At 40.1% G+C, this 10,575-nt stretch overlaps 1 pseudogene; it reads right to left on the bottom strand.

Moving 5' to 3' along the window:
* Window positions 1-10,283, bottom strand: part of LOC122149618 — a 51,957-nt pseudogene extending 41,674 nt beyond the window's left edge.
* Window positions 10,284-10,575: the final 292 nt, after the last annotated feature.

Raw genomic sequence — 10,575 nt, 5'->3', positions numbered from 1 at the left:
GTTCTCTTCCAACAAATTTTGGACAGTTTTCTCAGGGGTTTTCTTCTTCTCTTCTTGTTCTGGAATTACGATTACATGTAGCTTATTCCTTTTGATGGTATCCCACATGAATCTTAGGCTTTCTTCATTTTGTTTTGATCTTTTTTTCTGATTGATCCCTTTCCAAAGAAGTATTCAGTTATTTGTCTTCAATCTCATTAATTCTGTCTTCCATTGATTCAATTCTACTCCTTTGCCCTTTCAGTGTGTTATCAGTTTCTGAAAATTTAGTATTAATCTTCTGGATTTCTATGTGTAGATTTTGTATCATTTCTAATTTTTCATTTAGTTCTTTTATTTTCTTCCAAAAATTTTCTAGGGTTTTTTCTGTGTTTTCCTTAATTTTGTCAGTGTTTTCCTTGATCTCTCTTTTCCTTGTCTCTCAATCTGTTGAAAGTACCTAAATACAATTCTTTTGAATTCCTTATTAGGGAGTTCCAATGCTGCTGCTTCTTCAGGGATGTGTTCTGGATCTGTATCCTGCCCCCTTGTTTCTACTGCTTTATCTTGCTTCTTTGTGTGGACTGTGATGGTCTGTTTTTTTTCTGAGATATTTTGAGTTTGTTGTGTTTATATTTAAATTGGTGATTGTAAGTTGGAGTGATTTGACCAAGATTTTCATTTTCTTCTTCTTCTTTCTTTCTTTCTTTTTTTTTGGATGTATCTGAGTAAACAGGGTACTCTGCTCTTCTATTCACTAGTTGGCAGCACTTATGCACTCACCACCTCTCTCCTGGTGGGTGTGATAGAAAATGAGAGTGGCTGCATAGGTTAACTGTTTGTGAAGAGCAGTTAAGGGTGAGTCAGGCTCTCATTGGTGGTCGTATATTGTAGGCCAGTTGGTGCAGAAGGAAGTAGTTGCTCTAAATCAGTAAGTGGAGGTGCAGAAAGTATGTGTGTGGTTGCATCATCTGGCCATGGATGCTGTCTCCCATTCAGTTACACAAAAACAAAAATGGGAAAACCATCAAAAAAGTAAAAGCAAGAGAACAAAAGAAAACCACACACCACATAAACACACAGAAACAATCACCAAAAAGAGAAGGAAAAAAAAGAGAGAGAGAGGAAAGGCAATAAATGAGAGAAAATATTTAAAGAAATACTTTAAGAAGTCAAAAGAAATATGAACAGAAAAAAAGGGAGGGAACGCTTAATATCTGGGGAGGGGGGATAAAAGAGGTAGAGTAGGAGAATGATGAAGAAAAAATTGGAGAAAATGCAAAAAGAAAAACAAGGAATGGAGCAAGCCACTAAATAAATAAATAAATAAATAAATAAATGGAACCATCAAAAGGCAAAAGAGAAAAAAAGGAAATTAGAACCTGGGAAGGGAAGAAAGAATAATAATAGAAAGGATGAAAATAATAATAATAATAACAACAATTTAAAAACAGACAAAGGCAAACAAACTTAAAAAAAAAAAAAGAAGAAGAAAAGGAAAAAAATCAGGGTGAGTGGGCAAAGCACCCAATCTGTCAGAGCACACAGAATGGGATGGAATTCTTGCTGGCCCAGAAGGTGGGTGGGAGTGAGGGATGGCTGCACCTCCAAGAGTGTATGGGGTATAAGAGTAACAAGGAAAATATCAAACCTTAGAAAGGTCTATTCTTAGGTCCCTGGAATCTGAGAGAATGTTGTTGCTTTAAATATCCAAAATGGTCCACAGCCTTGTAAATATTCCAAATGACTGTGCCCTCTGGACAGCCAAAAGTCCACAGCTCAGCCCGTCTCCCTCTTCACTGCTTCCCCTTTTATTCACCAGCCACCAGGGCAGTCCTCCATGCAGCCCCTGGCTGGCAAGGCCAATTTTTAGGTTAATTCTTAGGTCCTAACACCACTTGGCAATACCCAAGCTGTCCGTGTCATCAGGATCACTGACAGACCACAGCTCCATATGTCTCTTTTTTCAGTGTTTTCATGCAGGTTCTTCTACTAGTTGGAGTTTAGTCCATGTCTTTATCCTTCCTTTCAAAGCTCAGGGCTCTAGGATTATCTTCTGTATCTCTTAATTGGTTCCTCTTTGTTGAAGAGGGTCTATGTGGTTTCTCTGCCTATTCTGCCATCTTACTGGAACCTTAACTGCATTCTTAGTGGCAGGTTTCTCCCATCACCATGGACTAAGCTGTAGGTTCATTATCTTCAGTGTTACAGTCCTTGATCTATGTTACAGATCCTTTAGGAGGTTCCTTACCTCCTTTCTCTCTGTTTCTGCTCTTTCTCTCACTGCCTCTTTTGCCAACCTCTGTGGTGTTGGCTATACGTATAAGCAAAGTCCTGGTTAATTTCAAGGCATAATCCTCCCACTAGGGCTACAAACTGACCAATCCTCTCTCTGTAAACTACAAGCACTCATTTGCGTAGTATGCTATCTCAAACTCCCTGCCATCAAGATGAATCTGACTCATAGTGACCCCTCCTTGGGTTTCTGAGGCAGTATCTCTCTGGAAGTAGGTTGCTCAACGTTCCTTCTGAGGAGTGGCTGGTAGGTTTGAACCCCCAGTCTTCTGGTTACCAGTCAAATGCCTTAGGCACTACGCCACCAGAGCTCTCATAGAACACTATAGTCACTTCATTTGTATATTGATCAATCCTTGCAACATGCATAAGATAGACCAATCACAATACTGGTAGGTTGCAGCTCAGGGCCAGACAAAAATTATCACTCATAAGTTGTTACAGCTTACTCAGGAAAAGTCAATCTACCTGGACAAAAGTAACAAACTATCTGGGATAGAAAACTATGACAAATGTGATGCCTCAGGGCTTATGGGAAAAGTCTCTAAGTTGTTTCTCCAAAGAACCAAGGTAAAAGTCTACATAAAATAACTCATTTAATCACATATACCAGTCAAAATAAACAATCCACCTTTTTTCTAGTGCTTTTTTCAAATAGGCCAATTTATATCAAAGTTTCTCAGAGTAGCAACTAAAGCCAGATCATCCTTAGGGAATCATGCTATTTAGAAAGACAGGTGCACATAGGAAGCTATTTTTCTGGAAGAGGAAAGAACCGACTTAGAAAACTATCCTGTCAAAAGGTAACAATGGTCAATCAGCCTCTGCCTCCAACCAGACATGGGGCAGAAACTCAGAACGTTCTTGCTCTAGATCAGAGTCAAGCTCCCAGAACAAAACAAGACAGAGAAATCACATAAACTCACAGGTCCATGAGGCCAGCTCAAATAACTAGGTTTATACTCTTAAGGGAGCCCTGGGGGCACAGTGGTTAAAAGCTTGGCTGCAAACTGGAAAGTCGACAGTTTGAACCCACCAGCCTCTTTGTAGAAGAAAGATGTGGCAATCTGCCTCCCTAAAGATTACAGCCTTGGAATCCTATGGAGCAGTTCTACTTTACCTTATAGGGTCACTATAAGTTGAAATAGACTTGACGGCAATGGGTTTATTGGGCTACACTTTTAAACAACACACTATAAAACAAAGCAAATAGGGAACCCAGTTTCTTAAAACGTCTACAGTTTTTTTTTTTTTTTTTTTTTTGACAAGACAGACCCAATTCAACAGAAAACACGTTCTAGATCAAATTTATTAACTTGCCAAAGCCTCAGATGGAAGGATCTCAGACCCTATGATGAAACCTGAGCATCAAAGAGGGAGGAAAAGACAACACAAATGGGAACTCAGTTTCCCAAAGTGGAAGGAAAATGAGCAGATGGAAACTCGTTTTCCCAAAGTGAAATTCCAAATTACTTCTAATATATTCAGCTTATAGAGTTTTTGAACATGAACCCCAAACCAGTGTCCTGCTAGCGAGGAGCTCCAAGCGCACTTCTTTAGATGGTAAGTATCCTATTTCCTTAGGCTAAAACAAATGAAAATCACAGCAGGGAATCTGCTGAGGGGTTTGGCCAGTGTTTTGTTTCAGTGTACCTTCACTGCAAGAATGTTTTCTTGTGGCTGGAGGGCCTCCAAATGCTTCTAGCCCTTCCTGTCTCCCAGCACAGGAGCTCTGGTAGCATAGTGCCTAAGGCACTTGACTGCTAACCAGACGGCTGGGGGTTCAAACCCACCAGCCACTCCTCGAAGGAAGGTTGGGCAATCCTACTTCCGTAGTGATACTGCCTCGGAAACCCAAGGAGGGGTCGCTATGAGTCGGGGCCGACTCGACGGCATATAACAACAACAACAACATCTCCCAGCAGATCCTCACTATCTTTCTGTTGGTTCTGTGCATCTTCAAAAACCAAACTCGGTACCATGGAATTGATTTCAACTCATAGCAACCCCCACTGGGTTTCCAAGGCTGTAAATCTTTATAGAAGGAGATTGCCCCATCTTTCTTCCATGGAGCAGCTGATGGGTTCAAACCAACAATCTTTTGTTTAGCAGACAAATGCTTTAACCACTATACCACCAGAGCACCCTGTTGTTGTTGTTGTTATGTGCTGTCGAGTCAGACCCTACTTATAGCGACCTCTCTTTGGGTTGCTGAGGCAGTATCACTATGGAAGTACATTGCCCAACCTTCCTTCCGAGGAGTGGCTGGTGGGTTTGAACCGCCAGCCTTCTGGTTAGCAGTCAAGTGCCTTAGGCACTATGCTACCAGAGTTCCCCCAGAGCACCCTAGAGTCCCTTAAAGTGCAAGGCTCAAGTTCACACAATTTTGTGGCTTAAATAACTCAGGTTCTTTGTAACAACTGTCCAAAACGTAGTTTCAGTTTTTCTGAAACTTGTTAATTCTTTCTGAACCTAGCTTATTCTATCCACTAAGAGACCTAGTCTCTTACAACTTCCAATCAATTTCAAAAAGCAGCCACGCTGCAATGCAAAACTCCAGAGCTTAAGATTCATGAGTTCTTACTATGGCCCGAAGACACTGGAGAGAATCAGGGAGCAAAAAGCAATGCTGTATGGGCCATTCCTGTGAGAAGATGTCTTCATGGTACTACATCTGATGCCACTTTCATGTTAAAACAAATATCATATCAAGCCAATAATAGAAACTGATTAAAGTTTAATTAATGTATGATTTGCAAATTGGGGTAACATTTCTACTAGGGAGTCAAAAATTTTCCTTCTGCTTGTTTCTTAATGTTTCTGTGGGGGGTAGGGAACCTGGGGGTGTTACTCTGCCATCTTTTTTTTTTCCCCTCCTTTTCTCGACTTTTTACAATAGTGGTGTCATACAATATTCTCTTGTGATTGACTAACTTCATTCAGCATAATGGGCTCTAAGTTCTTATGTGTTGTTTCACAGATTCATCATTGTTCTTTAACTTTGCGTAGTATTCCATTGCATGTACCATAGTTTGTTGATCCATTCCTCCGTTGACAGGCATTTGAGTTTCTTCTATCTTTTTGCTAATGTGAATAGCAACATGAGTGTGCATATATCTGTTTGTGTCACAGTTCTTATTTCTCTAGGATATATACCTAGTAGTGGGATTGTTGGATCATATAGTATTTATATTTCCAGCTTTTTCAGGAAGCACTGTACCACTTTTCACAGTGGTTGCACCATTTAACATTCTCACCAGCAGTGTATTCTAATCTCTCCACACCCTTGCCAGCATTTGTTGTTTTTTTTGAACTTTGCTATTAGTGCTGGGGTGAGATGATATCTCATTTTGATTTGCATCTCTCCAATAGCTAATGATCACATTTCTTCATGTGTTTGTTAGCTGTCCAAATGTCTTCTTTGGTGAAGTGTCTCTTCATGTCCTCTGCCCATTTTTAAACTGGATTGTCTTTTTGTTAAGTTGTTGAAGTCTTCTATAAATTTTAGATATTCTGCCATCTTGCTGACATCACTCTCTTACTATACATTTCAGAACTGAGAAATCACAAAATTATAGTCCCAATGGATCCACTAGAAGGTATATTCTGGGCAAGACTCCATCCATCACCAGACCTCCATATGCCCCTAATTGACTGGTGAACCATGGTGGTGTTTCAGGTCTCTGTGGATCTGCCAAACTCAGAGCAGGAGGATCTCGTAACCCCTGTAAGGTGTGATGCTTGTTTCCCTAGTGCCAGAGGCAGTTTCCCCATGAAGCTGATGAAGCTTGGGCTTCAAGGTCTCCCACTTACCAAGGATTGCACAAATGTAAGGTATATTAACTGCAATCACTTACGAGCTCTCCCTTTTCACTCTTCATCATCTCCTATCATACTTTCTCTTAAGGCCCTGGAATAAAATTTCAAAAAAAAAACAAACAAACAAAAAACTCACTGCCATGGAGTCAATCCTGATTCATAGCAACCCCTCCTTGGATTTCTGAGGCAGTACCACTACGGAAGTAGATTCTCCAATTTTCCTTCTGAGGAGTGGCTAGTGGGTTTGAACCTCCAGCCTTCTGGTAAGCAGTCAAATGCCTTAGGCACTATGGTGTGGGCATTTTTGGGATCCATCTAAGGTGCTCTGGTAGTGTAGTGCCTAAGGCATTTGACTGTTAACCAGAAAGCTGGTGGTTCAAATCCACCAGCCACTCCTCAGAAGGAAGGTTGGGCACTCTACTTTCATAGTGATACCACCTCAGAAACCCAAGGAAGGGTCGCTATGAGTTGGATCCAACTCAGTGGCACATAACAAGGGGAAGTTTAGTTGGGGACGCATTCAGTTGGCTTTAGTGAGACAGTTTTATGTAGCTCACAGTCATTTCTATGTATAACTAACTTATTGGTAGCCATTCTAATGTAGGGCTGGCCTTGACATAGGACAATGGAGTTGTACTGCTGGCCCTGCCAGTTGAAAGTAAACTATGTTAACTGCATGTTACAATTTGTATTTCATTTTCTTATGTATGCACTTGAGAGCCGATTGTTGCTGTAATAAAGTGCCACAGCCTCTTGATCTATTGCCTTACCCTTTACCTCCATTTCCTCCCAGCAACAATCAGTACCAACCAGTGAAAATTTGAATTGTGACACCACTGTATGCCATTGATTACTCATGTCCCGTTCCCTGCCTCCTATCAACCCCCGTAAGGTAGCTATCACTGAGCTCATCATATATATGATTAACTCAATACTAAAATCTCATTTTAAGAGACTATTTCCCAAGGTCACCTCTAGTACAAATTACTCAGTCAAGTTCCCAACAAGAAACGGATAGCACACTTCTAATATGGTAACTTGAGCAGATTTTATTTACACAGGACCTATTTACAAAGGTATGGGTGTAGGGAAACCTTACAATGTGGGAAGAAGGGTTTCCAGAAACTGCAGGAAGAGAGTCATGCAGACTCAGCTGCCTTCAGGGACAATGCAACTCAAGGGAATGCAGGGAGGGAATGAGGAATACAAACTCTGACGTCTCTCTTTTCTCTGATTTCTGGTAAGGAATCCTTGGTGAAAACTCAAATGGAAGGCAGAGAGCAAGAGAAGTATTAATGTGGTCCTATGGGCCAATCTCTGGACACAGCGAGCTAAGGGAGAATGGAGAGGCAAACAAGGTATCTGGTATACTCGATATTCTGTAATTAGATTACTAGGGTAATGGAAATGCAAATGTAGGAACTAATTGCCTCCCATACAGTGTCTACAAAGAAAATTAACTCCAGACCAATCTGTAATCTTGTGATTTTCCCATCCATTCTCTTTGCTTCGTAAATAAAAAGACTGATATCACCTTACATTTCTTCATAGACTTTATGATGAAAGAACTGAATTTGGAGGCAGATTACCTGACCTCAATTTTAAAATCTTGGGCACTTCCACTTAAAATCTTGATTTATTTGAACTAAAGAAATTCCAATTCCTTAAGACATTACTTGTTCTATATTCTTCTTCTATATTTTCCACACCTGTCTAGCATATAAGAGATGCTTAATAACTGCTCATCAATCTTCTCCCTAATGCCATGTTCACCTGTCAAACCCAACCAAGGACATGATTTTCTCACAGTTCCTTCTATTTTGTATTAATTTTCGTACAAGGTGTGAGGTATGGACAGGGTTGTTTTTGCACATGGACATCCAATTGTTTCCGCACCATTTAAGACTCTCATCTCCGTTAAACTGCCTTTGTACCTTTGTCAAAAATTGAGTATTTGTGTGGTTCCTTATTCTGTTGTACAGATATGTGGCTAGTCTTTTGCCAATACACTTTATTACTGTAATCTGAAATCAGGTAGTGAGTCTTCCAATTTTGTTTTACGTAACTGTTTTGGCACTTTGTCTTTCCATACATGTTACAATCAGCTTGTAGATGTCTACAAAAAGCCTGTTGCGCTTTTTATTGGAAATGCATTGGATCTACAGGTCAAATTGGGGAAATTGACATCTTAATATTTTGTCTTCCAATGCACGAACATGAAATCTCTTCCTATTTATTTAGGCTGATTTCATTCATGTGTTTTGATTTTCAGAATATGTTGTTAGGTACTACTGAGTTGGTTCTGACTCATAAGTGACTTTATGTACAACAGAACACAACACTGCCTGGTCCTGCACAACCCTCATAATTGTTAAGTTTGAGCCCATTCTTGTAGCCACTGAGCCCTGGTGGCAAAGTGTCTAAGGTATCTAACTGCTAACCAGAAGGCTGGTGGTTCAAACCCACCAGCCACTCCTCAGAAGGAAGGTTGGACAATCTACTTCTGTAGGGATACCGCCTCAAAAACCCAAGGAGGGGTTGCTGAGTCAGGTCTGACTTGATGGCAGCATTTGGTTTTGGTTTTGGTGTCAGTCCATCTCATTTAGGTCTTCCTATTTTGCTGATCCTCTACTTTACCAAGCATGACATGGACTTCCTGATAAAACGTCCAAGGCACATTAAGATGAAGTCTCACCATCCTCCCTTCTAAGGAGCATTCTGGCTGTACTTCTTCCAAGACAGATTTATTTGTTCTTCTGGCAGTCCATGGTATATCCAATATTCTTTACCAACACTGTAACTCAAATGCATCAATTCTTCTTTGGTCTTTTTAATTCATCCTCTATCTTTTGCATGAATATGAGGCAACTTAAAATACCATGGCTTGGGTCAGCCACACCTTAGTCCTCACAGTGACATCTTTGCTCTTTGACACTCTTAAAGAGGTCTTTTGCAGCAGACTTGCTGAATACTTCATTTGATTTCTTGACTGCTGCTTCCATGGGCATTGATCATGGATCTAAGTAAAATGAAATCCTTGGCAACCTCATTATTTTCTCCGTCTACTGACATACTGCTTATTGATCCAGTTGAGGATTTTTTTTTTTTTTTTTTAATGGTAAGGTGCAATCTATACTGAGGCTGTAGTCTTTGATCAAGTGCTTCAAGTCCTTTTTGCTTTCAGCAAGCAAGGTTGTGGGTCTGTGTATCACAAGTTAATGAATTTTCCTCTAATCTTATGCTGCTCTTTAGTCATTTCTCAGATTATTTGCTTAGCATACAGATTTAGTGAAAGGATACAACCCTGACCCATACCTTCCCTGATTTTAAACAATGCAGTAATTTCCTTCTGCTCCGACAGTGTCTTTATCTATGCACAAGACTTGCATGAGCATAATGAAGTGGTCTGCAATTCCCATTAACGTTATCCATAATTTATGATCCATACAAATGCCTCTGCACAATCAAAACACAGGTAAACATCTTTCTTGCATTCTCTTCTTCCAGGCAAGATCCATTTGACATCAGCAATGATAATCCTTGTCCCACATCCTCTTCTGAATCTGGCTTGAATTTCTGACAGTCTGGCTAATGTACTATGGCAATTATTATTTAATTATTGTCAGCGAAATTTTACTTGCATGTGGTATTTTATTAACTTCTGCATTGTTGGATCACCTTTGGAATAGGCACACATGGATCTTTCAGTTGGCTGGTCAGGTAGCTGTCTTCCAAATTTCTTGGCACAGACAAGTGAGCACATCTAGCAATGGATTTGTACACAAGCCACCACAGTACAACTCAGTGGTGGCTCAGCACACAGATCTTGCATATTCTAATCTCTTTTAGATGGACGTAAGGGTAGTGTGTTTAGCTCTCCGTAGTGTCTATTTTGACTTTTCATTAGCATTCAATTCTGTTGTCAAATTTACATCTAAATATCTCAGCTTTGTGAAAGAAATATCTGAGAACAATTCTGGCAGTTGGTGACCTCTGATAATCCCTTCTGGACATACTGTGGACCAGTATCTCTCTTCTTTCCAGCAAATTATGTTAGTTCCTATTAAGGTTATGAAAATTGACGTAAAGTGAAATGTGATGGTAGGACAATGTTTAAGTGGATGAAGGTGTCTCAGATTTTATCTAACTGGACTCACAGCAATAGTGTTGACAATGTCTGCCAGCTTCATCGTAATGTGAATTGCTTTAGTAAAAATGCTCTAACATGCAGGGAATACAGAAATTCCTGAACAGCACAGTCTGCTGATAAGGACACACCACCAAACATACACATTTGGAGTTCCAGTGGGCTTTTATTGAGATTAACAAAAAGCAAGATTTTACCAACCATCTTTCTGAACCATATAAACAATAAAAACTCAGTGCCGACTCTGATCCATATATATGTATACATACAACACATCCCAACAAAAACAGAACCCCACTGGAACATTTGCCAATTAACATAAAGCCAATTTTCCC

This window comes from Orycteropus afer, unplaced genomic scaffold (genome assembly GCF_000298275.1).
Source record: "Orycteropus afer afer isolate SDZICR_OR568_19922 unplaced genomic scaffold, OryAfe1.0 scaffold00036, whole genome shotgun sequence".
In the NCBI taxonomy this organism is placed as follows: domain Eukaryota; kingdom Metazoa; phylum Chordata; class Mammalia; order Tubulidentata; family Orycteropodidae; genus Orycteropus; species Orycteropus afer.
The sequence above is the reverse complement of the archived record's forward strand: the minus strand, read 5'-3'. Positions and strand labels throughout refer to the sequence as shown.